Below are 27,849 nucleotides of genomic sequence, written 5' to 3' on the forward strand. Positions count from 1 at the left end.
ATGATTTATAGTCCTTTGGGTATATACCCAGTAATGGGATGGCTGGGTCAAATGGTATTTCTAGTTCGAGATCCCTGAGGAATCGCCACACTGACTTCCACAATGGTTGAACTAGTTTACAGTCCCACCAACAGTGTAAAAGTGTTCCTATTTCTCCACATCCTCTCCAGCACCTGTTGTTTCCTGATTTTTTAATGATGGCCATTCTAACTGGTGTGAGATGGTATCTCACTGTGGTTTTGATTTGCATTTCTCTGATGGCCAGTGATGAGGAGCATTTCTTCATGTGTTTTTTGGCTGCATAAATGTCTTCTTTTGAGAAGTGTCTGTTCATGTCCTCTGCCCACTTTTTGATGGGGTTGTTTGTTTTTTTCTTGTAAATTTGTTTGAGTTCATTGTAGATTCTGGATATTAGCCCTTTCTCAGATGAGTAGGTTGCAAAAATTTTCTCTCATTCTGTAGGTTGCCTGTTCACTCTGATGGTAGTTTCTTTTGCTGTGCAGAAGCTCTTTAGTTTAATGAGATCCCATTTGTCAATTTTGGCTTTTGTTGCCATTGCTTTTGGTGTTTTAGACATGAAGTCCTTGCCCACGCCTATGTCCTGAATGGTATTGCCTAGGTTTTCTTGTAGGATTTTAATGGTTTTAGGTCTAACATTTAAGTCTTTAATCCATCTCGAATTAATTTTTGTATAAGGTGTAAGGAAGGGATCCAGTTTCAGCTTTCTACATATGGCTAGCCAGTTTTCCCAGCACCATTTATTAAATAGGGAATCCTTTCCCCATTTCTTGTTTTTGTCAGGTTTGTCAAAGATCAGATAGTTGTAGATATGCGGCATCATTTCTGAGGGCTCTGTTCTGTTCCATTGATCTATGTCTCTGTTGTGGTACCAGTACCATGCTGTTTTGGTTACTGTAGCCTTGTAGTATAGTTTGAAGTCAGGTAGCGTGATGCCTCCAGCTTTGTTCTTTTGGCTTAGGATTGACTTGGCAATGCGGGCTCTTTTTTGGTTCCATATGAACTTTAAAGTATTTTTTTCCAATTCTGTGAAGAAAGTCATTGGTAGCTTGATGGGGATGGCATTGAATCTATAAATTACCTTGGGCAGTATGGCCATTTTCACGATATTGATTCTTCCAACCCATGAGCATGGAATGTTCTTCCATTTGTTTGTATCCTCTTTTATTTCATTGAGCAGTGGTTTGTAGTTCTCCTTGAAGAGGTCCGTCACATCCCTTGTAAGTTGGATTCCTAGGTATTTTATTCTCTTTGAAGCAATTGTGAATGGGAGTTCACTCATGATTTGGCTCTCTGTTTGTCTGTGATTGGTGTACAAGAATGCTTGTGATTTTTGTACATAAATTTTGTATCCTGAGACTTTGCTGAAGTTGCTAATCAGCTTAAGGAGATTTTGGGCTGAGACAATGGGGTTTTCTAGATATGCAATCATGTCATCTGCAAACAGGGACAATTTGACTTCCTCTTTTCCTAATTGAATAACCTTTATTTCATTCTCCTGCCTGATTGCTCTGGCCAGAACTTCCAGCACTATGTTGAATAGGAGCGGTGAGAGAGGGCATCCCTGTCTTGTGCCAGTTTTCAGAGGGAATGCTTCCAGTTTTTGCCCATTCAGTATGATATTGGCTGTGGGTTTGTCGTAGATAGCTCTTATTATTTTGAGATACGTCCCATCAATACTTAATTTATTGAGAGTTTTTAGCATGAAGGGTTGTTGAATTTTGTCAAAGGCCTTTTCTGCATCTATTGAGATAATCATGTGGTTTTTGTCTTTGGTTCTGTTTATATGCTGGATTACATTTATTGATTTGCGTATGTTGAACCAGCCTTGCATCCCAGGGATGAAGCCCACTTGATCATGGTGGATAAGCTTTTTGATGTGCTGCTGGATTCGGTTTGCCAGTATTTTATTGAGGATTTTTGCATCAATGTTCATCAAGGATATTGGTCTGAAATTCTCTTTTTTGGTTATGTCTCTGCCAGGTTTTGGTATCAGGACGATGCTGGCTTCATAAAATGTGTTAGGGAGGATTCCCTCTTTTTCTATCGATTGGAATAGTTTCAGAAGGAATGGTACCAGTTCCTCCTTGTGCCTCTGGTAGAATTCAGCTGTGAATCCATCAGGTCCTGGACTCTTTTTGGTTGGTAAGCTATTGATTATTGCCACAATTTCAGAACCTGTTATTGGTCTATTCAGAGATTCAACTTCTTCCTGGTTTAGTCTTGGGAGGGTGTATTTGTCGAGGAATTTATCCATTTCTTCTAGATTTTCTAGTTTATTTGCATAGAGGTGTTTGTAGTATTCTCTGATGGTAGATTGTATTTCTGTGGGATCGGTGGTGATATCCCCTTTTTCGTTTTTTATTGCATCTATTTGATTCTTCTCTCCTTTATTCTTTATTAGTCTTGCTAGCGGTCTATCAATTTTGTTGATCTTTTCAAAAAACCAGCTCCTGGATTCATTAATTTTTTGAAGGGTTTTTTGTGTCTCTATTTCCTTCAGTTCTGCTCTGATTTTAGTTATTTCTAGCCTTCTGCTAGCTTTTGAATGTGTTTGCTCTTGCTTTTCTAGTTCTTTTAATTGTGATGTTAGGGTGTCAATTTTGGATCTTTCCTGCTTTCTCTTGTGGGCATTTAGTGCTATAAATTTCCCTCTACACACTGCTTTGAACGTGTCCCAGAGATTCTGGTATGTTGTGTCTTTGTTCTCGTTGGTTTCAAAGAACATCTTTATTTCTGCCTTCATTTCATTATGTACCCAATAGTCATTCAGGAGCAGGTTGTTCAGTTTCCATGTAGTTGAGCGGTTTTGAGTGAGTTTCTTAATCCTGAGTTCTAGTTTGATTGCACTGTGGTCTGAGAGACAGTTTGTTATAATTTCTGTTCTTTTACATTTGCTGAGGAGAGCTTTACTTCCAACTATGTGGTCAATTTTGGAATAGGTGTGGTGTGGTGCTGAAAAAAATGTATATTCTGTTGACTTGGGGTGGAGAGTTCTGTAGATGTCTATTAGGTCCACTTTATGTAGAGCTGAGTTCAATTCCTGGATATCCTTGTTAACTTTCTGTCTCGTTGATCTGTCTAATGTTGACAGTGGGGTGTTAAAATCTCCCATTATTATTGTGTGGGAGTTTAAGTCCCTTTGTAGGTCACTGAGGACTTGCTTTATGAATCTGGGTGCTCCTGTGTTGGGTGCATATATATTTAGGATAGTTAACTCTTCTTGTTGAATTGATCCCTTTACCATTATGTAATGGCCTTCTTTGTCTCTTTTGATCTTTGTTGGTTTAAAGTCTATTTTATCAGAGACTAGGATTGCAACCCCTGCCTTTTTTTGTTTTCCATTTGCTTGATAGATCTTCCTCCATCCCTTTATTTTGAGTCTGTGTGTGTCTCTGCACGTGAGATGAGTTTCCTGAATACAGCACACTGATGGGTCCTGACTCCTTATCCAGTTTGCCAGTCTGTGTCTTTTGATTGGAGCATTTAGCCCATTTACATTTAACGTTAATATTGTTATGTGTGAATCTGATCCTGTCATTATGATGTTAGTTGTTTATTTTGCTCGTTAGTTGCTATAGTTTCTTCCTAGCCTCGATGGTCTTTACAATTTGGCGTGTTTTTGCAGTGGCTGGTACTGGTTGTTCCTTTCCATGTTTAGTGCTTCCTTCAGGAGCTCTTTTAGGGCAGGCCTGGTGGTGACAAAATCACTCAGCGTTTGCTTGTCTGTAAAGTATTTTATTTATCCTTCACTTATGAAGCTTAGTTTGGCGGGATAGGAAATTCTGGGTTGAAAATTCTTATCTTTCAGAATGTTGAATATCGGCCCCCACTCTCTTCTGGCTTGTAGAGTTTCTGCCGAGAGATCAGCTGTTAGTCTGATGGGCTTCCCTTTGTGGGTAACCTGACCTTTCTCTGTGGCTGCCCTTAACATTTTTTCCTTCATTTCAACTTTGGTGAATCTGACAATTATGTGTCTTGGAGTTGCTCTTCTCGAGGAGTATCTTTGTGGTGTTCTCTGTATTTCCTGAATCTGAATGCTGACCTGCCTTGCTAGATTGGGGAAGTTCTCCTGGATAATATCTTGCAGAGTGTTTTCCAACTTGGTTCCATTCTCCCCATCATTTTCAGGTACACCAATCAGACGTAGGTTTGGTCTTTTCACATAGTCCCAAATTTCTTGGAGACTTTGTTCATTTCTTTTTATTCTTTTTTCTCTAAACTTCCCTTCTCTCTTCATTTCATTCATTTCATCTTCCATCAGCGATACCCTTTCTTCCAGTTGATCGCATCTGCTACTGAGGCTTCTGCAATCTTCATGTAGTTCTCGAAACTTGGCTTTCAGCTCCATCAGCTCCTTTAAGCCCTTCCCTTCTCTCCATTGGTTATTCTAGTTATCCATTCTTCTAATTTTTTTTCAAAGTTTTTAACTTCTTTGCTATTGTTTTGAATTTCCTCTCGTAGCTCAGAGTAGTTTGATCGTCTGAAGCCTTCTTCTCTCAACTCGTCAAAGTCATCCTCCATCCAGCTTTGTTCCGTTGCTGGTGAGGAACTGCGTTCCTTTGGAGGAGGAGAGGTGCTGTGTTTTTTAGAGTTTCCAGTTTTTCTGCTCTGTTTTTTCCCCATCTTTGTGGTTTTATCTATTTTTTGTCTTTGATGATGGTGATGTACAGATGGGTTTTTGGTGTGGGTGTCCTTTCTGTTTGTTAGTTTTCCTTCTACCAGACAGGACCCTCAGCTGCAGGTCTGCTGGAGTTTACTAGAGGTCTACTCCAGACCCTGTTTGGCTGGGTGTCAGCAGCGGTGGCTGCAGAACAGCGGATTTTCGTGAGACCACAAATTCAGCTGTCTGATAGTTCCTCTGAGAGTTTTGTCTCAGAGGAGTACCCGGCTGAATGAGGTGTCAGTCTGTCCCTACTGGGGGGATGCCTCCCAGTTAGGCTGCTCAGGGGTGAGGGACCCACTTTAGGAGGCAAACTGTCCGTTCTCAGATCTCCAGCTGCGTGCTGGGAGAACCACTACTCTCTTCAAAGCTGTCAGTCAGACAGGGACATTTAAATCTGTGGAGGTTCTTGCTGAGTTTTTGTTTGTCTGTGCCCTGCCCCCAGAGGTGGAGCCTACAGAGGCAGGCAGGCCTCCTTGAGCTGTGGTGGGCTCCACCCAGTTCGAGCTTCCTGGCTGCTTTGTTTACCTAAGCAAGCCTGGGCAATGGCGGGCGCCCCTCCCCCAGCCTCGCTGCCGCCTTGCAGCTTGATCTCAGACTGCTGTGCTAGCAATCAGTGAGACTCCATGGGCATAGGACCCTCCGAGCCAGATGCGGGACACAATCTCCTAGTGTGCCGTTTTCCAGGCCCGTTGGAAAAGCGCAGTATTAGGATGGGACTGACCCGATATTCCAGATGCCGTCTGTTTCCCCTTTCTTTGACTAGGAAAGGGAACTCCCTGACCCCTTGCGCTTCCCGAGTGAGGCAATGCCTCGCCCTGCTTCGGCTCGCGCACAGTGCGCTTCACCGACTGTCCTGCACCCACTGTTAGGCACTCCCTAGTGAGATGAAACCGGTACCTCAAGCAGAAATGCAGAAATCACCCGTCTTCTGTGTCACTGGGGCTGGGAGCTGGAGACCGGAGCTGTTCCTATTCGGCCATCTTGGCTCCACCCCCTTCCTGTCTTTCTCTCTCTCTCTCTTTCTTCTCGGCCTCCCAATTCCCTGAGACAGAACAATATTGAACTTGGGCCAATTAATAACCCTATAGTGGCCTCTAATTGTTCAAGTGAAAGGAAGATCTCACCTCTCTCACTTTAATCAAAAGCTAGAACTGATTAAGCTTGTTGAGGAGGGCATGTTGGAAGCCAAGATTGGCCAAAAGCTAGGACCCTTGCATCAAACAGCCAAGTTGTGAATGCAAAAGAAAAATTGTTGAGGGAAACTAAAAATGCTACTCTAGTAAGCACTAGAATGATAAGAAAGTGAAGCAGCCTTATTGCTGATATGGAGAAGGTCTGAGTGTTCTGGAGAGACTATCAAACCAGCCGTAACATTCCCTTCAGCCAAAGTCTAATCCAGAGCAAGGCCCTAACTCTCTTCAATTCTATCAAGGCTGAGAGAGGTAAGGAAGCTGCAGAAGAAAAGTTTGAAGCTGCTAGAGGTGGGTCCATGAGGTTTAAGGAAAGAAGCCATCTCTATAACATAAAAGTGCAAGGTGAAGCAGCAGTGCTGAGGGAGAAGCTGCAACAAGCTATCCAGAAGATCCAGTTAAGATCATTGATGAAGGTGGCTACCCTAAACAACAAATTTTCAATTTAGAAAAAACAGCCTTCTATTGGAAAAAGATGCCATCTAAAACTTTCAGAGTTAGAGAGGAGAAGCCAATGGCTTCAAGGCTCCAAAGGACAGGCTGACTCTCTCGTGAAGGGCTAACACAGCTGGTGACTTTAAGTTGAAGCCAAGGCTCACATATTATTCTGAAAATCCTAGGGCCCTAAAAAATTATGCTAAATCTATTCTGCTTGTGTTTTATAAATAGAACAACAATGCTCGGATGACAGCACATCTGTTTAAATCATGGTTAACTGAATATTTTAAGCCCACTGTTGAGATCTACTGCTCAGAAAAAAATAGTTCTTTCAAAATGTTCCTGCGGATTGACAGTGCACGTAGTCACTCAAGAGCTCTAAGGGAGATGTACAAGGAGATTAACATGATTTTCATGCCTGCTAACACAACATCCATTCTGCAGTCCATGGATTCAGGAGTAACTTTGACTCCCCAGTCTTATTTGAGAAATACATTTTGTAAGGCTGTAGCTGCTATAGATAGTGATTCCTCTGATGTATCTGGGCAAAGTAAATAGAAAACCTTCTGGAAAGGATTCACTATTCTAGATGCCATTAAGAACGTTAGTGATTCATGGGAGGAGGTCAAAATATCAACATGAACAGGAGTTTGGGTGTTGATTCCAACCTTCATGGATGACTTTGAGGGATTTAAGACTTCAATAAAGGAGATAACTGTAGATGTGATAGAAATAGAAAGGGAACTAGAATTAGAAATGAAGCCTGGAGATGTGACTGAATTGCTACAATCTCATGATAAAATTTGAACAGATGGGGAGTTACTTTTTAAGGATAAGCAAAGAAAGTGGTTTCTTGAGATAGACTTTACTCCTGGTGAAGATGCTGTGAACACTGTAGAAATGATAAAAAAGGATTTAGAATATTACATAAACTTAGTTGATAAAGCAGCAGCAGGTTTTGAGAGGATTGGCTCCAGTTTTGAAAGAAGTTATATTGTGGGCCAAATGCTATCAAACAGCATCTCATAATACAGAGATACAGAGAACTCTTTTGTGAAAGGAAGATTGAATCCATGTGGCAAACTTCATTGTTGTCTTGTTTTAAGAATTTGCCATAGCCACCCCATCCTTCAGCAACCACCATCCTGATCAGTCAGCAGCCACCAATATTAAGGCAAGACCATCCACCAGCAAAAAGATAACTCACTGAAGGCTCAGACAGTTGTCACCATTTTTTAGCAATAAAATATTTTAAGATTAAGGTATGTACAGTGTTTTTTAAAGACATAATGCTACTGCGTACTTAATAGACTACAGTATAAAGTAAATATAACTTTTATGTGCACTGCAAAACAAAAAAAATTGTGTGACTTTCTTTATTGCAATATTCATTTTATTGAAGTAGTCTGGAATCAAACTCACATATCCCCAAGGTATGCCTATACATTGCTTTTGTTGCAGTGTGATAAATGGTGTCGTTTTTGCAGCAAGTAGCGTTTTTGCTTCCTCAGGCAGGACCAAAAGGTTCAGAGATTTTTATTAGTTAAGGTAGCAATGTGCCATGCTTCTTTCTTTCTTCATATACTTCCTTTATTTGCTGACACGTATCTTCCAGTAGCTTCCTAGAGTATTGGCAAGATACATTTTTTGAGGCTTTGAATGTATCTATTTTGTCCTTACACTTGATTATTTGATTGGGTTCAGAATTCTGAGAAAAAGGAAATTTTTCCTTAGAATTTGAAGAGAAGTCTCAGGACAACAGCTTTTCAACAAGCCCAGACAGCAACTTGCTCTGGATTGCAGCCAGAGGACAGAGGGCTCCAGGAACAAGGCTGTTAAGGGAAAATAACAATTGGAAGTGTTTGAGCACTTGGGAAAATTATTGCCTAGACATTTCAAAGCTCTGTTAAAGGATTTTGGGAAAAATAAAAGTACACAAATAATTAAACACCTTAAAAAGAGGCAGTTAACTTCAGAGAAAACAAAAGGTTATACAAGAATGAAAACATCACAGTGAAGTTATTTGGCTTAGCAGTGAATAATACTTAGATGGTCAAGATAAGGTAAGTATTGATTATGGATTTAATCCAAAACTATATAGCTACATTGGGAGGATGAATAAAAGGGAAATTAGGCCGGGTGCAGTAGCTCACGCCTGTAATCGCAGCACTTTGGGAGGCCAAGGCAGGTGGATAATCTGAGGTTAGGAGTTCGAGACCAGCCTGGCCAACATGGTGAAACCCCGTCTCTACTAAAAAGACAAAAATTAGCTGGACATGGTGGTGGGTGCCTGTAAATCCCAGTTACTCAGGAGGCTGAGTCAGGAGAATCGCTTGAACCTGGGAGACGGAGGTTGCAGTGAGCCAAGATTGCACCACTGCACTCCAGCCTGGGTGACAGAGCGAGACTCTGTCTCGCAAAAAAAAAGGGGGGGAAAGTAGAGGGAGTCAGAGGGCTTAACCACAAAAGAGAAGTCTATCGATCCTGTGTTATAGCAGCACATCAAGATGATTCCTTGGAAGTATAGAAGTCATGTAATGAATCACATAGAGACACTTCTGAGAGTGAAGGGACCACTGGCTATAATTATTCTGAGACAACAGGTACAAACTGGAATTGATGGGCAAACTAGATGTATGGTCACCCAAATTACAGGCATATTATTTTAAATGTAGAGGTAAACGCCAGATGAGACAGGTAATTCAGTTGGAAGTGGCTGTCTCTCTAGGGAGTGGGATTGATGGTAGGAGAGAGTAAGACAGGAGACTGTTGGTTTTTAACATGAGTCTATTAGTACTATTTGATTTAAAATAATGCTTATGCATTATATTAAAATAAACTTAAAAGTTGACTTTTTAGAACAGATTAGACTAACATTGCCTAATGCTTTTTGATATAAACCAAAATGTTCCTTTTATGGCAAGAGGCCATATAGAAGGACTCCTGGAATACTTACTTCCTATACTATTTATTTGATTCTTTCCCCAATTTAAGAAAGGTGCCACTGGAGGGAGAATAAGTACTAGGTCTTCTTTGTCTCTGAAATAGGGCCTTGGCACAAAGTAGATGCTTATTAGTTATTTGTTAATGAATAAAAGCAACATTCAGTAGCATTTTCAAAGGCAGAAAAACCTTTGAGAAACCAGGTTTATCAGATGATATTTCCCAGTACAGGTGTAATGGCTTACCAGGCTTACCCTGAGTGGGGTTCGTCAGAAGGGGGTCCTGCAGGCAAACGGAAGCAGGGAAACTTTTTTTGTTTTTACAAAATATAGCTCTAGAGCTTAGAGTGTACAATGTTGACTCTCTCACAGAGATTTCTTTAAGACAATGGTACCTAAAGCAATAATAATTGAACATTCAGAAATATAGCCTGTAATGTTTGCCTTTATGGATAATGGTATGGTTTTTTTTTTTTCTGCATCTTGGGGGTCGTATTTATTGGAAGAGCTTGAGAAAAATGAAAATACCATTAAGCTTAAGAAGTTGTGAGTTATCTGCAAAACAACTCATTTCAGGAGTGGAAGAATCCTCGGAATTATTTCTTAATATCAAAATGTATGCAGGGTTTCTCTTGTGAATGTTTTGTACTTTTAGAGAGGCCACTGTACAAAGTCTCCCGTTTTCCATACAGGACAAATTCTTTGTTTCAGCCAACTCTCAGCAGAGGGGCAACCAGGACAATGCCATCTCCCCAGACAAAGAGCATTGGAATATTCCGTTTCGTTGATTTATATATCTCTTTATATGTTTCTTCGTCAATTTCTATAGTAGTCACAGTTTCTTCCACATCTCCCAAGATCATATTTAAATGTTGATCATAAGCATGTAATCTGCCTCGAAGCTCTCGGTCATTTCTCATTTTCACACAAATTCACTCATCTAGGCTGAGCCTGATAAGATCCAGGGGCTCCTCTACAGTGTTGGTAGTTTGTTGCTGGTCTATGTCGTCCGCCATGTTTCAAACCCTGCGCCCAGTGGTATGTTTTTTACTGCTGACTTGATGCTCATTAGTTTGTAACTTCCCTAAATTTTTATTCTCAAAGAAAATTTTAAGCCAAGCATGATGACTCATGCCTATAAATCCAGTGACTTGGGAGCCTGAGATGGGAGGATTGCTTGAAGCCAGGAGTTCAAGACTAGCCTGGGCAACATAGTGAGACCCTGTCTCTAAAATTTTTTTTAAAGATTGGTCAGGTGTGGTGATATGCACTTGTAGTCCCACCTGCTTGGGAAGCTGTGGCAGGAGGATCACTTAAGCCCAGGAGTTTGAGGCTGCAGTGAGCTATGATGCCACTACTGTCATCCAGCCTGGGCAACAGGGCAAGACTCTGTCTCTTAACAACAACAACAACAACAAAAAGAATATTTTATTTTTCATTGTTATTTGAGCAACAAGATGAAGTTATGAAGTCTTGAAGAAAGAAAGAACTGGAAGCATTTTCTTTTGGAAAACATTTTTATAGCCTAATGTACTATAGTTTCGAGGAGGGCTTGGATCAGTGATGACCACCATAGGGTGAACAACTTGTTCAGAGTATTTGCAGTGAAATAGGACCAATAGCTTGTGAAATTGCAGCTTGTTGTATATTAACATGTGTTCTCTAAATTGAAGTTATAATGGAAAAAAATGGGGAGAGAAAGAAAAAAAAAGAATGGAAGCAAAACAGAAAGAAGAAAGAAAAGAAGGTAATAACTCAGCAGATCTAGCTATTGGAAACCAGGTCGAACACAGGTTAAATCTCTAACCTTAGGGTTTTGGGGGTTTTTTAGCCTCTTCATTTAGGGCACACCTAAACTTAGGTTTTTTATTTTTATTTCTTTAAGTAGAATTATCTGTCAAAACAGACACAAGAAATACCAAAACCAGTCTTCTTAATTTGAAGCCATTTTCCCTTCAATGCTTAAGAGAAAACTTACATTTTTCTTAGTAGAGAACTTTTCTTGACCCCCAAGTTCAACCCAGCCAGATGCTTCTTCCTTGCACTCTCTGTCACAGTCTTTATCACAATTGCATATTAGTAATTGTTTACTTGCCAGAATTTTTTCCTGAATTGCAAGCTCTGGGAAGGGGCCATTCTATTTTGTTCATCAATACTGCCCTAGGTTCAGTATTTGGGCATAGTGGACGCTCAATCAATATTTACTGAATAAATGAATTGTACTATCCTTTCTTTCTCTTTTTTTGTTTTATTTTTTAAATAGAGACAAGGTCTCACTCTGCTGCCTAGGCTGGAGTGCAGTAGCATGATCATAGCTGACTGCAGCCTTGAACTCCTGGGCTCAAGTGATCCTCCCACCTCAGCCTTTGGAATAGCTGAGAGTACAGGCATGCACCACCATGCCCACTAATTTTTTTGTTGTTGTTTTTGGTAGAGACAGGGTCTAGCTATGTTGAGCAGGCTGGTCTTGAACTCCAGGCCTCAAGCGCTTCTCTCCCTCAGCCTCCCAAAGTGCTGGGATTACAGATGTGTGCTATCGTGCCTGGCCCTATTCTTTTTTACTTTATGTCTATAGGAACCTGTCTGGAAACAATGTGCACTCATTGAAAACTTGACTCCAACAATAAATTCTGAATTTGGCAACTGGTCAAAGCTCTCTAGCCCAAAGGGAATAAGACAATGGGTATTGTCACAGCTTACAGGCAACAGAGAGCTTAAGGCAGCTCTCAAGAGCAGCTACAGAGGGCCTGGGCCAATTAGACAAAGGAAAAACCTGGGATTCCCGTCGGTCTTTGACACTTCTCTTTCTTTTTAGTGACTGTGAGCTCATTCCTTAGCCTGTGAAGCAACTCAGGGTAAGTATAAATTATGGCAAGAAACTATACTCCATCTTTCACCTGGCAACAGGCTTAGTACATCTGGCTTATTTCTGAGCTGTTGTGTGCTGCCTGGATATTGTGATCTCTCTTGTTTTGGACTGTAATAACTCTGAGAGCTTTTCTTTCTCTTTGGGAACAGTTTGGTAGCAATCATTTAAACTAGGCACTGTATTTAATTTATTGGGAACGCAAGTTGTGCCCACAGAGGAAAGGAGTGAAAAGAAGTTAAGCGATGCTCTGAACCAGGGACAAAGTCCTTATTATTACATAATGCCACCCCAGTCCCAGTGAAGTTGATCATTCTGATCACTAATAGTGGACATGCACATTATGGAGCTTAATTTTATTATTTAATTTTGAATTTTGTTTTTGCAGTGGGGATAGACTTGTACCAGTTAATTGGTGTCCTCTTTTCTAATTCCCTTGTGAGACTTGGCATGCAGCTGAAAGGCAGTCGTTCCTAACCATGAGATAGAAAATGAGTTATCAGCACCTACATGCATTGAGTACCTCTCTCAGCTTCTGTCATTCGTTGATTCAACAGATATTCATTGAGCACCCATTATGGGGCCAGACATTATTCTAAGTGCTGGGGAAACAACAGAATGTAAAGTAGACATGATGTTCTAGTTGCAGAAGATAGACAACACACATAATAAATAAGTAAATTATACATGTTCAGAGGTGATTAGTAGTATACAAAAGGAAAATCAGGGTAATGGGCATGAGGAGTGTGAGTGGGCAAAGTGGGGAATTGCAATTTTATTTATTATTATTATTTTTTTTTATGGCGTCTCAGTCTGTTGCCCAGACTGGAGTGGAGTGGTACGATCTCTGCTCACTGCAACCTCCACCTCCCAGGTTCAGGCGATTCTCATGCCTCAAACTCCTGATACCTGGGACTACAGGCACCCGCCACCACACCCGGCTAATTTTTGTATTTTTAGTAGAGACAGGATTTCACCATGTTGGCCAGGCTGGTCTTGAACCACTGACCTCCAGTGATCTGTCCACCTCGGCCTTCCAAAGTGCTGGGGATCAAAGGCGTGAGCCACCATGCCCAGCCAGGAATTACAATTTTAAATGAGCAAGTTGATGTAGGCCTTATTGAAAGCTGACATTTGAGCAAAGGCTTGAAAGTGATAAGTCAATTCTGCCAGTATCTGGAAGAAGAGATTCCAGTCATATAGAGACCCCAAGGTGGGACTGTGGCCAGCATGTCTGAGGAACAACAAGGAGGCTGTGTGGCTCGAGTAGAGAGAGCAGGGGGAGAATAGGAGAGGACATCAGCAAAGTGATGAAGGCTCAGATGGTACTGGGACATGGAAACCCCTCTCAGGGCTTTTTCTGAAGGTGAAATGGAGAGCCCTGGAAGCCTGTGGGCAGAGGAGTGACCTGATCTGATATGTGTTTCAAAGTCTGGCCACCGCAGTGAGAATGATCCGTAGGGAGTGTGGCGGAGATGGCCAGCAGACTGCCAAAATCCACCCTCCTTCCTCCACAGTGGAGAGTTGTCAGTGGAAGCAGCTGGCTAACCAGGGACCACATTTCCTGTCCTCCTCTGCATGCAGGTGTGGTCATGTGACCAGAAGACAGTAGAGTGGCCATTGGCTGAGAAAGGAATGAATGTGTGGTAGAGAGCTGCTTTGCAGACCTGAACCCAGCCCAGACTGTTACATAAGAAAGGAATAAACTTCTTGTTCTTGAAACTACTGAGATTTGGAGGTACTTTTGTTGTGGAAATCTAGCCTACCCTAACTAAGACAAAAGCCAAGAGTGAAATTTAGAAGATCAATGGGGAGGCTGTTGCAATAGTTTAGGTAAGAAATGGTGGTGGCCTGGCAAAAGGCATTAACAATGGAGTTAGCACAATATAAAGAGGCTGGACCATGAACATATTTTGAAGGTAGAGCCCGCAGACTTTCATGACAAAAAAGGAAAGCTGTTTGACTTCATGGTTTTTGTGCTGATACCTTATAAGGTTGAGGAAGTGAGGTGATGGAACAGGCTTGAAAGGGTCTACTTGGAGTGAGGTTTGGGTTGTGTGCTTTTTAAAAAACTTACAAAGAGGCTAGGCATGGTGGCTCACACCTGTAATCCCAGCACTTTGGGAGGCCGAGGCGGGTGGATCACGAGGTCAGGAGATTGAGATCATCCTGGCTAACACAGTGAAACCCTGTCTGTACTAAAAATACAAAAAAGTTAGCCGGACGTGGTGGTGGGTGCCTGTAGTCCCAGCCACTTGGGAGGCTGAGGCAGGAGAACGGCATCAACCCAGGAGGCGGAGCTTGCAGTGAGCCGAGATCGTGCCACTGCACTCCAGCCTGGGAGACAGAGCAAAACTCCGTCTAAAAAAAAAAAAAAACTTATAAAGAAATGAGTTTTAATTGGCTAACAGTTCTGCAGGCTGTACAGGAAGCATGGCACTGGCATCTGCTCAGCTTCTGGGGAGGCCTCAGGAAGCTTCCAGTCGTGGCAGAAGGTGAAGGGGGAGCAGGCGTCTCACATGAGCAGAACAGGAGCAAGAGTGGGATGTGTTAAATTTGAGATGTTAATTCATCTCCAAGTGAAGATGTTGAATAGATACATGGATATATACATTTGAAGTTTAGGAAGATGTCTTCCCAGGGATGTTAATTTGGAGTGAGTAATGCATGGATTATATTTAAAATCATGGAATTAGATTGAGACTACTGTGGGGATGAGTAAAGTTACAAAATAGTCAAAGGATTGAGGCCTAGATGACTTCATCTTTAAGAGGTTGGAAAAATAGGGAGAAACCAGCAAAAGTGACTGAATGGGAGCAACCAGTGAGAAAGAATGAAAACCAAGAGAGTGGTGAGCTGGGAAACACGGACCTGTTATACTTAGATGTTCAGACCTCCATGCTGCACACCAGGGCCTGCACCCCAGAGAAAGACTGGAATGGTTCTTTGCCTTTTAGAAGCAGGAGAAATACATATAAACTAGAGACATTATGATGAGAACAACCCTGGAGGCATAACAGAGGGCCAGGAAAGAGATTTTATAGCTGAGAATACCCTGGCAGCAGCAGTGGTAAGTTGGGAAATATTTGGATTCTATTTTTTGATAGGGAGGAGAGAGATATATTTTTTGAGCAATGGCGATAATCATTTCTATTTTAGAGAAGGAACTGGGCTGGGTGCAGTGGCTTATGCCTGTAATCCCAGCACTTTGGGAGGCCCAGACAGGTGGATTGCTTGAGCTCAGGAGTTTGAGACCAACCTGAGCAACATGGTGAAACCCTGTCTCTACAAAAAATACAAAAAATTAGCCAGGTGTGGTGGTGCATGCCTATGGTCCTAACTACTTGGGGGACTGAGGTGGGAAGATTGCTTGAGCCTGGGAGGCGGAGATTGCAGTGAGCTGAGATCGTGCCATTGCACTCCAGCCTGGGCAACAGAGCGAGACCCCATCTCAAAGTAAAATAAGATAAAGAATAGAGAAGGAACTAGTGACAGGAGGGGGACTAGATTTTGGGGAGAACATAAAAACTTTGTAGGTATTTACAAGACCAGTAAACCAAGCTGGAGATGAGTCAGTCCCCTTAAGTGGCCTTGGGATCAGTGCCCCAGTGACTTTAATCAAGCTGGGATCAAGGGGCTGACTCTGAGTACAAACTTTCCCTCCAAACCTGGTCTTTACTTGTGTCTTCAATCTCAGCAAGGACATTATTATCTACTCAGTTGCTCATGCCAGAATCTGCTAGTTACTTTTAACACCTTCCTCCCCTTCACCCCATGTCCAGTCATTCACCAGTTGCTGATGATTTGGGCCTCCTAAATATTTCTCAAATTTGTCTACTCCCCTCCACAGCTGATATGGTTTGGCTCCATGTCCCTACCCAAATCTCATCTTGAATTGTAATCCCCACATGTTGAGAGAGGGACCTGTAATCCCACATGTCAAGGGAGGGAGGTGATGGGGCAGTTTCCTTCATGCTGTTCTTGTGATAGTGAATGAGTTCTCTTGAGATCTGATGGTTTTATAAGTGTTTGGAAGTTCCTGTCTTACTTCTGTCTCTCCTGCCACATTGTAAAGAAGGTGCTTGCTTCCTCTTCACTTTCTGCCGTGATTGTAAGTTTCCCAAGGCCTCCCCTGCCATGTGGAACTGTGAGTCATTTAAACCCCTTTCCTGCATAAATTACCCAGTCTTAGGTATTTCTTTATAGCAGTGTGAAAACGGACTAATACAACTGCTTTGCTCACCTAAGCCACTCCAATAGGTTTCTGACTGGCCTCTTCAAAACAGTCCCTGAAGCCCTGCTCTAGTCATAGACCACAATGGAGGCAGTGGGAGCTTTTAAAATAGAAATCTTGTCACCTCACTTCCATATTTTCCCTTTCTCCTGGATTAAAATCCTGAGGCTGACCTTCAAGGCTCTGCATGTTCTGATTTCTACATACTTCACCAGCTGTGCACAAAGAAACATCATTTGCTGAATGAATGAATAAACCAGTAGACTAAGACACAGCCTCACTTTGGGTAAGTCACATAAATATTCTAAGCCTCATTTTCCTCATTTGTAAAATGAAAATTATTATTTTCCTCACTGGGATTTGCTAAGTTAAACAATAAGATACCACATTTATAAAATGTGAGTGTTTAGCATTGCATACTATAATTGATCATTGCAAATATGCCAAATCAGCACTTAGCACAGAACCTGATAAATGCACCCAATACGTGTTGTGTTGTTCATGATAAATCAGCACTTTGGGGTTCTAATTATCTTAGGTGACTTTTTGTTTCCATCAAATTACCTCCAAAATTCCATACCACCTCATTCGATGCTGAACAGACAGCTGCACATGGCTATTTTCAGCATCATATTGCTGCTCAAAAAATCTTCATTGTCTCCAATGCCTATGAAATCCGGTTTAAACTCCTGTTTTGCATTCACATTTCCGATTTTGTTCAACATACATCCTATGCTCCTGAGAAATCAATCTCAAACAAAATTTACAGGGTTTCTACAAAATTCCAGGAGCTGTGTTAAGTGCTGGATATTTAAATTTAACCACTGAAGACTTGTATGATGTAGTTTCACCACTGAAGTGCTATTTCATTTAAAGAAACAGAGTCTAAATAGGCCAAAATATCAGAAAAAAGGAATTTTACTCTTTAGTAAAGTCTCTCAAAGGATATCAACAGGAATCGTGGCCCTAGAAACACAACCCAGCACCTGTGGCAGCCATAGAGATGCACTGCTAAGATCTCCCTTTGAGAGGTGAAGGCAGCTGGACTTCCTGGGTCAAGGTGGGGGACTTGGAGAACTTTTCTTACAAGAGGTTTGTAAAATGCATCAATCAGTGCTCTGTAAAAATGCACTAGTCAGCACCCTGTAACTAGCTAGAGGTTTGTAAAATGTACCAATCAGTGCTCTGTAAAAACACCAATTAGCGCTCTGTAGCTAGCTAGAGGTTTGTAAAATGGACCAATCAGTGCTCTATAAAATGGACCAATCAGCACTCTGTAAAGTGGACCAATCAGCACTCTGTAAAATGGACAAATCAGCAGGACATGGGTGGGGACAAATAAGGGAATAAATCTGGCCACCCCAGCCTGCAGCAGCAACCTGCTTGGGTCGTTTTGCAAGCTGCGGAAGCTTTGTTCTTTTGCTCTTCACAATAAATCTTGCTGGTGCTCACTGTTTGGGTCTGTGCCACCTTTAAGAGCTGTAACACTGCGAAGGTCTGCGGCTTCATTCTTGAAGTCAGTGAGACCAGGAACCCACTGGAAGGAACCAACTGGACACATCTTGATCTAAATCCATCTATGTGTCTATCTGTCTATCTACCTATCTGCTATCTATCATGATCCAAATAAGATTACTATTTGTAAAACAACTAAAATGAACTTAATAATCACATACCATCTGTCTTCGATATCATCTTTAAAAATCACACCTAATTTTTTAGGAAGAGAATAATATATGCACTACTGTTTTATATAACAATTTTTAGGAATATAAGCACTTTTTGTATGGTTGAGTTCATTCATAAGAAGTATTTAAGCTTGTTTTGAAATAATAATACCCATGTAAACTAACAATATATTATATAGTAATATGTAGAAGTTGTAAAGAGAAACATACAATTTAATGAACTCTATTTCCTGCCTCCTTCCCAAATATATTTTATTTGATTTTAATTGGAATCAGGCCAATTACTAATGAGGTTGAATATCTTTTTATATGTTTATTGTCTATATTGTTTCTTCTCTGTAAAATACTAATTCCTGTCTTTCCCCATTTTCCTATGAAGTTATCATTTGTTTATTTAAGAAGTTTTTTTTTTTAAACGTATTCTGGATTATACTCCTTTGTTGTTAAATGCATCACAAATACTTCTCTGAATATGTGTCCTGTCGTTTTACATTTTTAGGGCATCCTCCAAGTTTTCCTGGGGATATTAGAAGAGGGAAGTTAGAAGGATGAACTATAGCTCCTGTTCCTGTAGTTGGTCTCAGGGTCACACTTCATACTCATCCTCTTTTTCCCCATTATCCATTCTAAATCCCCACCCCCCAACTTCAGCTATCACCTCATCAAGGCATGGTGGATTACATGGTGTTGTTTCCCAAACCTTCATTCCGAGGGGTCTGAGCGCTTGGTTTATCATATCTTTCTCAGGCTGGGGTTGCTATAAATGTCCACAGTTACAGCTGGGCAAGAGAATAGCAGGAGTGTCCAAGTGGATCATTTGGGTTCACACATATTCCTCTCTGCCTGCATTGTGTAAAGTCAGCCTGACCTTCTCTTGCTAATGGGAGTCAATTGCCCCTGACAAGATGGGGACTCCTCTTCTTGCCTGCTGCCCACTGAACACAAAGACTTCCAAGTGAGGTGGCAGCAGCCATAGCTTGCAGTTCAGTGGGAGCCTTACCAAGTCCCCCTGCACAGGGATCCCCTTTTGGGAGCAAGGACCTCCAACCCTGCAAAGCCCAGAATTGTGGGGACAGGAAGCACATAATCCCACAGTGGGTCAATTAAGAATGATGGTAATTGGGACTACTTTTGCTTTCACCCTTGGTTCCCAGACACATGTATTTTTCCTTGAGAGGACACACTGCCGTAGAGTTCTCTATTTAAAAGATGTAGGATGGGATAGCATCTATCCTTGCAGAGGGTGACCTCTGAGCATTCCAGCTAATCCTTCAGTAGGCTATTGCAGTCTTTTGTGAAGCAGCTCCTTCTGGATTGTGCCAGAAGTATGTGATATGTATGGATGGATGTGTGTGATCCCACTCTCATACCTCCTGCACTGTGTAGTCAGAGCCTTAGTCAGATGCTCTTTGTGTGGGATCCCAGAGCACCAATGTTGAAATCCTTAGCAATTAGGTTAACTACCTCGTGCCAAGGATTTTTGTGCCTGATGTTTCCCTCATGACTGGGTCCTCCTTGCCAGCTGGGTGGTGCATGAACCAGTCCCAAGCCCCAAATTACTGACTGTTGTCTTGTACCACTCTTGGTACCACTTGTGTTAGTTTGCATCCTCCAAGGAGCAGACCCCAAGGTGGGATTTGATATGCAACAGGCATTCAAAATGCCTATGAAGGATAAAGGAGGAGGAAGCAGGAAGAGGCAGAAGAGCCTTTAGACCATTTGCAGGTCTAATATCTGGGAAAGGAGAGAAGGAAGGAAGATAGGGAGAGCCTTAGCCTCAGTGCACTCCCCTAGCACCCCTACCTAGGCCATTCACTGGCTGAGTGCAACCCAGAATAAGCTTGGCCTCAGTGTGAACACTGTGTTGAATCCCACATGGCAGCCAGAGGCTGTCAGTCAACTCTGTTCCCCAAGCATCTTCTGCTGAAGCTGTGTCCAGAGTTGGTTCCTTCCAGTGGGTTCGTGGTCTTGCTGACTTCAAGAATGAAGCCACAGACCTTCATGGTGAGTGTTACAGCTCTTAAAGGTGGCACGGACCCAAAGAGTGAGCAGCAGCAAGATTTATTTTGAAGAGTGAAAGAACAAAGCTTCCACAGCATGGAAAGGGACCTGAGCATGTTGCCACTGCTGGCTAGAGTGGCCAGCTTTTATTCCCGTATTTGTCCCCACCCATGTCCTACTGATTGGTTCATTTTACAGAGTGCTGATTGGTTCATTTTACAAACCTCTAGCTAGCTACAGAGCACTGATTGGAGCATTTTACAAACCTCTTGTAAGAAAAGTTCTCCAAGTCCCCTCTTCAAGGAGAACTATTGCTCGAGGAAATAAAACAGGACACAAACAAATGGAAGAATATTCCATGCTCATGGATAGGAAGACTCAATGTTGTGAAAATGGCCATATTGCCCAAAGTAATTTATAGATTTAATGCCATCCCTATCAAGCTACCAATGACTTTCTTCACAGAATTGGAAAAAACTACTTTAAAGTTCATATGGAAACAAAAAAGAGCCCGCATTGCCAAGACAATCCTAAGCAAAAGAACAAAGCTAGAGGGATCATGCTACCTGATTTCAAATTACACTACAAGGCTACAGTTACCAAAACAGCATGGTACTGGTACCAAAACAGAGATATAAACCAATGGAACAGAACAGAGGCCTCAGAAAAAACACCACACATCTACAACCCTGTGATCTTTGACAAACCTGACAAAAACAAGAAATGGGCAAAGGATTACCTATTTCACAAATGGTGCTGGGAAAACTGGCTAGCCATATGTAGAAAGCTGAAACTGGATCCCTTCCTTACAACTTATACAAAAATTAATTCAAGCTGGATTAAAGACTTAAATGTTAGGCCTAAAACCGTAAAAACCCTAGAAGAAAACCTAGACAATACCATTCAGGACAGAGGCATGGCCAAGGACTTCATGACTAAAACATCAAAAGCAATGGCAACAAAAGCCAAAATAGAGAAATGGGATCTAATTAAACTAAAGAGCTTCTGCACAGCAAAAGAAATACCATCAGAGTGAACAGGCAACCTACAGAATGGGAGAAAATTTCTGCAATCTACTCATCTGACAAAGGGCTAATATCCAGAATCTACAAAGAACTCAAACAAATTTAACAAGAAAAAAACAAACAACCCCATCAAAAAGTGGGCAAAGGATATGAAAAGACACTTCTCAAAAGAAGACATCTATGCAGCCAGCAGACGCATGAAAAAATGCTCATCGTAACTGGTCATCAGAGAAATGCAAATCAAAACCGCAATGAGATACCATCTCACACCAGTTAGAATGGCAATCATCAAAAAGTCAGGAAACAACAGATGCAGGAGAGGATGTGGAGAAATAGGAACACTTTTACACTGTTGGTGGGAGTGTAAATTAGTTCAAACATTGTAGAAGACACTGTGGCAATTCCTCAAGGATCTAGAACTAGAATTACCATTTGACCCAGCAATCCCATTACTGGGTATATACCCAAAGGGTTATAAATCATGCTACTATAAAGACACATGCACATGTTTGTTTATTGCGGCACTATTCACAATAGCAAAGACTTGGAACCAACCCAAATGTCCATCAGTGACAGACTGGATTAAGAAAATGTGGCACATATACACCATGGAATACTATGCAGCCATGAAAAAGGATGAGTTTATGTCCTTTGCAGGGACATGGATGAAGCTGGAAACCATCATTCTCAGCAAACTATGACAAGGACAGAAAACCAAACACCGCATGTTTTCACTCATAGATGGGAATTTAACAATGAGATCACTTGGACACAGGGCGGGGAACATCACACCCTGGGGCCTGTTGGGGGGGTGGGGGGCTGGGGGAGGGATAGGAGAAATACTTAATGTAAATGATGAATTGATGGGTACAGCAAACCAAGATGGCACATGTATACCTATGTATCAAACCTGCACGTTGTGCACATGTACCCTAGACCTTAAAGTATAATAATAAAAATAAATAAATAAATAAATAAAAGAAAAGTTTTCCAAGTCCCCACTCAACCTGGGAAGTCCAGCTGGCTTCACCTCTCAAAAAGACACTGTTGAAGTTACCCTTGGTTTTTCTGTTTATTTTTAAAAGCAGACTATTTTTTAGAGCATTTTTAGGCTCTCAGAAATATTGAGCAAAAGGTAAAGAGACTTCCGATATGCTTTCTGCCCCCATATATGCATAGCCTTCCCAATTGTCAACATCCCACAGCATAGGGGTACATTTGTTACAATTGATGAGCCTACATTGACACATCAATATCGTCCTGAAGCGATCCTTTTGTAGTTCATAAGCATGATTATTTGGTGTTCACGTGCATGTGTGGGATGTGGCGCCCCCAAACCTTGTTAGGACATTGGCACATTACCCATCTGACATGAAGAAATATACATTGCACTCAAAATCCATAATTTACATTAGAGTTCCTCTTGGTTTTGTACATTCTAAGGGCTTGGACAAATGTGTAATGACATGTATTCACTATTATAGAATCATTACAGAGTAGATTCACTGCCCTAAAAATCCTCTGTGCTCTGCCTATTCATCCCTCCCTCTCTGCTAACCCCTGGCAACCACTGATCTTTTTGCTATCTTCATAGTTTTGCCTTTTTCAGAATGTCATGTAGTTGGAATCATACAATATTTAGTCTTTTCAGACTGGTTTCTTGCACTCAGTAAGAGGCATTTGAAGTCCCTCCATGTCTGCTCATGGCTTGATGGCTCATTTCTCTTTAGCACTGAATAATATTCCATTGTCTGGATGTACCACAGTTTATGTATTCATTCATCTACTGAAGGACATCTTGGTTACTTATAAGTTTTGGCAATTATGAACAAAGCTGCTATAAATATCCATGTGTAGTTTTTGTGTGGACGTAAGTTTTCAACCTCTTTGGGTAAATACCAAGGAATTGGATAGTATAGTAAGAGTATGTTTAGCCTTTTAAGAACCTTGGTGTATTTTTTAAACAGAAAGCTGGATTTCTCCCCTTTGGCCAAGAATCCTACATTGGAGCACTTGAAAAGGCATCAGTGACACTTCATAATCAGCCTGCCCATGCTTGATGGCAACCAATATAGGCATTCAGAATTATGTAACCTTTGGTGCAGTGGAGAGGGATGCATCCAGGGATAAGTATTCAGATTTCCTGGCACTGGAAATATTCTGTGTCTTAACCTGTATGAAGAGAACATGAAAATTGGTTTTATTATTATTTATGCCATATATAAATTATGTATTTTGGTATCGATGAGGAAATATACCATAAAAATAAAAATTTTTTAAGGCTCAAATACAAGGTACTGGTGGCTCTGGGATTATATAATAGTAGTTTACAACCTTTGTATGTTTGTCACATATTTTCAAAGTTTAGAACTTTTTGCTGTTCACTTAAACAAACCACTGAATATGTCTGCAAGAATCACACTCCTTAAGTGTAATAGCCTGTTACTGAACCAAACTGGATCAATTTGCCCATGCGCCATGGAAAGCCAAACACTGAAGCACCAGGCTTTTGTAGAGAGAAGAGTTTATTACAAGCTGCTGAGCAAAGAGACAGGAGTCTGCCCCAAATCTGTCTCCCCAAGTTGGGGGTTAGGGCAGGTCTTATAGGGAGAGGGTATTGAGGCATGCAGTGACTGGCTCTTGCAGTGAGGTGATGCTGGGAGCTGTGATCTGACTGGATCTTGCCATGAGGTGATGCCAGGGTGCGATCTGATTGGATCATGCCATGTGGTATCTGCATTTAATTTGGTCCCCATATTCCTTGGTCAGAGCACTTAGGTCCACCTGTGGTTGCACACTTGGTTCACCTGGGGATAATCAGGTTACGTAACTTGCACCCATGGCAACTGGAAACCAACTCACCATTTTATTACACAAAGTTCAACCAGATTGGTTTGGTTCTGCAGTTACAGCTTCACAGAATCTGCAAAAGCATCCACAGTAATCATTCTGTTTTCCAAGTCACCCTTTAGCACTCACTGGGTGGTGTTTGACAGAGGTGTCTACCTGACCAGATTTATGCTTCAGTCAAATCTGGACCCTCCTGGAGGACCAGCCTACCCCGCAGTGAGCCTCTTCCTTTGCACCAAGTTCTGCTCTCACCTCCTGTGCCCATGGCTAGCTCAGCCCCATCTGACACATCACTGTGGTGATAGGAAAAATACATTTTACATGTGAGTCAGAATGTCCATATGCCCTGGGAAGTGTTGATGGCACACTGGCTGGAAGCCATTGGCTCATAAACTCATGAGTCACTGCAGCAGCTCCGTGCAGAAAAGTCCACAGCGTGGGAGTGGTGAGGAGAATCTGCTTGAGTGGTATTGCCTAAGCTGGAATTCTGGCTTTGCCATTTACTGGGTGGGTAACCCTGGGCAAGATACTTGACTATGCTTTTGTTTTCTTCTCTATAAAGTGGTAATAATGTTAGCATACCTACTTCATAGGGTTGTTGTGAAAATTAAATGATTTGGTATATGTAAAATGCTTAGAAGGTACCTGGTACCTGATGCTATATGAGTGTTTGATTTTTTTTGTTTCTATGGCGTTAGAGTAGCTCCATTTAAGTCCAAATGGCAAATGGGATGGGGTCAGAGTTGGGGAGAGGACAAACCTGCTTTTTGCTTTTCTATGCCTTGAAGCTGTAATAAAGAATCGGACTCTATTTTGATTGCTGACAGCTCTGGAGCCACACCTCTCTTCCTCTTCCCCTCTTGCTCCACATCTGAGCAAGCTGAGGAGAAAGCCCACATTCCCCTCTCTTGGTGCCCATAGGAAGCTCAATCCACACAGTCCTCTTCTCTTATGCAGGAACCCCTAGCCCAGCCCACTCCCTAACTACAATAAAGGCCAAGGCTGCTTTCCCCTCCTGGCTCTCCCTCAAGGTCCATTTTCAGACCTTCTTGGGAGCCTACTGTGCTCTCCCCAGCAAGCCTCATTATGTAAGAAGTAAACCTCCTCATACCCTTTTGCTTCCTGTGTAGTCAGGATATCGGAAAAAATGTTTGGTGTATGTGTGGGGTCCCCCACCTCCTTGTGGTGACCATAGCAGAGAGGCATGGGGCCGGGAGACAGGGAGGGTAGAAAGCTACTCTTTCTCTTTCCTCACCCTTCACCCAGTCTCCAGGGTAAAGACGTCAGGATCCATAGCATTGAGGGAAGAGAACTGCACTTCACACTTCCTTTAAGTAAGGCTCTTGCACTGCCCTAATGCAATGTCCATGTGGTTACATAAGAGACTACCCAAGCATTTAAGAGTGTAGCATTTCTTTTGTTTTTACAGAAGCCATTAGAATCTTATTTCTTCACAGAGCTAAAAAAGAATGGAAAATAGAAAATAGAAGAAATACAGCAGGTCCTCAAATAGCATTCAACATTGTTTCATTATAACATTGATGAGAAAAAAGAAATTAATTCCTGCCGGAACCACTGTCTGTGTGGAGTTTGCATGGACCCTCCCTGTCTGTGTGGGGGTTCTCCAGGCATTCAAGTTTCTTCCTACATCTCAAGGATGTGCTAGTTTGGTGAATTGGTGTGTCTAAGTCATCCCAGTCTGAATGAGTGTGGCTGTGAGTGTGCCCTGCGTCTTGTCCAGGGTTGGTTCCCACCTTGCACCATGAACTGCAGGGATAGACTCTGGCCACACTTGGTCCTGAACTAGAATGATTGGGTAAATAATTATCTTACTTGTTTTTATTAATCTTTCTTAAATGTATACATAGCTCTCATTTATTTCAATGTTTAATATTAGAAGTGTTTTAGTCTTTATGTAGAAGTTTGGTAGGCTGGGCACAGTGGCTCAGAGCTGTAATCCCAGCACTTTGGGAGACCAAGGCGGGTGGATCACTTGAGGTCAGGAGTTCGAGACCAGCCTGGCCAACATGGTGAAACTCCATCCCTACTAAAAAATATAAAAATTAGCTGGGCATTGTGGTGTGCGCCTGTAGTCCCAGCTACTTGGGAGGCTAAGGTGGGAAAATCACTTGAACCCAGGAGACAGAGGCTGCAGTGAGCCTAGATGATGCCACTGCACTCCAGTCTGGGTGACAGAGTGAGACCCTGTCTCAAAAAACAAAACAAAAAAAGCCTAGCAATGTTTTTGTGACCAGAAATATGCCATAGAAACTTAAATCTTGTTTATATCAACTAGCCTATGATGAAATTGGTTTTGTTATATGTTATTTTGCTTAAAGTCACAGTTTCTAAGAACCTATGGATGCCATACTGTGCTCTATCACACTGTAGGGGAAAGGGAGGGAAGAGAGCGAGACAGAGGACTTAACTCATGTATTGAGGACCTACTCCACGCCAGGTCCTGTGTTCTGCCCTCTTGTCATGCACACAACATAGACAACAGTCTATAGGGTAGAGATTACAATTCCCACTTAGCAGAAGGGGAAAATGAAACTCAAGCAGGCTAAATAAATTACCTGTGGTGGACAGACTCTAAACTCTCCCACGTATCCTGCTTTCCAGTGTCCAAACCTTTATGTAAGCACGTCTCCTTGAGCATGGAGGGGATCTAGGACTTGCTCCCAACCAATAGTATATGGCAAAGGTGATAGATGCCACTCCTGGAATTATGTTGCATTATATAAACCTCCATCTTACTAGGAGACTGCTCTAGAGACTCTGCTTGCTGGCTTGATGAAGTGCTTGTGTTGGGAAGAGCCAGGTGGCAAGGAACTGCAGGTGGCCTCTAGGAATGACAGGGGGCTTATAGGAACTGCAGACAGCCTGGTTGCTGAGGATGTCCTCCAGGCAGCAAAAAGCTAGGGCCCTCAGTCCTACAGCTACAAGGAAATGAATTCTGCCAATAACCTGAGTAAGCTTAGAAGAGGCCGAGAATGGTGGCTCATGCCTGTAATCCCAGCACTTTGGGAGGCTGAGATGGGTGGATCACCTGAGGTCAGAAGTTTGTGACTAGGCTGGCCAACATGGTGAAACCCTGTCTCTACTAAAAATACAAAAATTAGCTGGACATGGTGGTAGGTACCTGTAATCCCAGCTACTCAGAGGGCTGAGGCAGGAGAATTCCTTGAACACAGGAGACAGAGGTTGCAGTGAGCCAAGATCTCGCCATTGCACTCCAGCCTGGGCAACAAGAGTGAAACTCTGTCTCCAAAAAAGAAAAAAAAAAAGCTTGGGAGAGCATTCTTCCCCAGTTGAGCCTCCAGATGAGAGCACAGCTTGGCTGGCACCTTGATTACTGACTCGTGAGACCCTAAGCAGAGAACCCAGCTAAGCTATGCCTGAACTCCTCACTCAAAAAAGCAATGAGGTAATAAATTGTTTTGTTTTAGGCCAATAACTCTGTGGCAATATATAATTCATGCACTACCCAACTCCTGTTTTTAACATCTCCTAATTTTAATTTTTTAGTGTTGTAGAATCCTATATAACAACCTATAAAGTGTTGATGAAAGGCTATAGAACATCTTTGACTGTGGGCCATTTTGATTTAGCTGCTCTCAATCTGTTTGAGAAGTTGATTTTTGAGGAAAGTGTATAATGATCATAATATGTGTTAGTATGATGACATAGGATCACTGACATATTAGGATTTAATAATATCCTAATTGATAGCTTATTTTCTGTTATTTATACACTCTGACTCTGTCACATTCTTCCAATGTCTATGAAAAGAGTAAATTTAATTTTATTGCTTTATATTTCTACATTGCTAAAATTTTTCCAGTTAACATCTTTTATAAGGAATCTTATGAAGTTTCTCAATATCTTCCACAAGACTACTTATTCATGACCTTATAGGATCCTTGTAGTG

General features: G+C 41.8%; 1 protein-coding gene, 1 non-coding gene and 1 pseudogene across 2 annotated transcripts in view; 2 read left to right on the top strand and 1 right to left on the bottom strand.

Annotated features, from left to right (window-relative positions):
* Positions 1-23,366, top strand: part of PDK1 (pyruvate dehydrogenase kinase 1) — a 143,411-nt gene extending 120,045 nt beyond the window's left edge. Inside the window, exons 13-14 of the transcript XR_010122138.1 lie at positions 12,070-16,640; positions 23,036-23,366. The gene's annotated coding sequence lies outside the window, so the exon portion shown is untranslated. The remainder of the gene's footprint in view (positions 1-12,069; positions 16,641-23,035) is intronic.
* Positions 9,862-10,270, bottom strand: LOC134737339 (U6 snRNA-associated Sm-like protein LSm3; annotated as a pseudogene).
* Positions 22,337-22,440, top strand: LOC129489068 (small nucleolar RNA U13). The gene has a single exon (XR_008659884.1). It is a non-coding gene; the product is annotated as a small nucleolar RNA U13 (small nucleolar RNA).
* Positions 23,367-27,849: the final 4,483 nt, after the last annotated feature.

Source organism: Symphalangus syndactylus, chromosome 8 (genome assembly GCF_028878055.3).
Source record: "Symphalangus syndactylus isolate Jambi chromosome 8, NHGRI_mSymSyn1-v2.1_pri, whole genome shotgun sequence".
NCBI classification, from domain to species: domain Eukaryota; kingdom Metazoa; phylum Chordata; class Mammalia; order Primates; family Hylobatidae; genus Symphalangus; species Symphalangus syndactylus.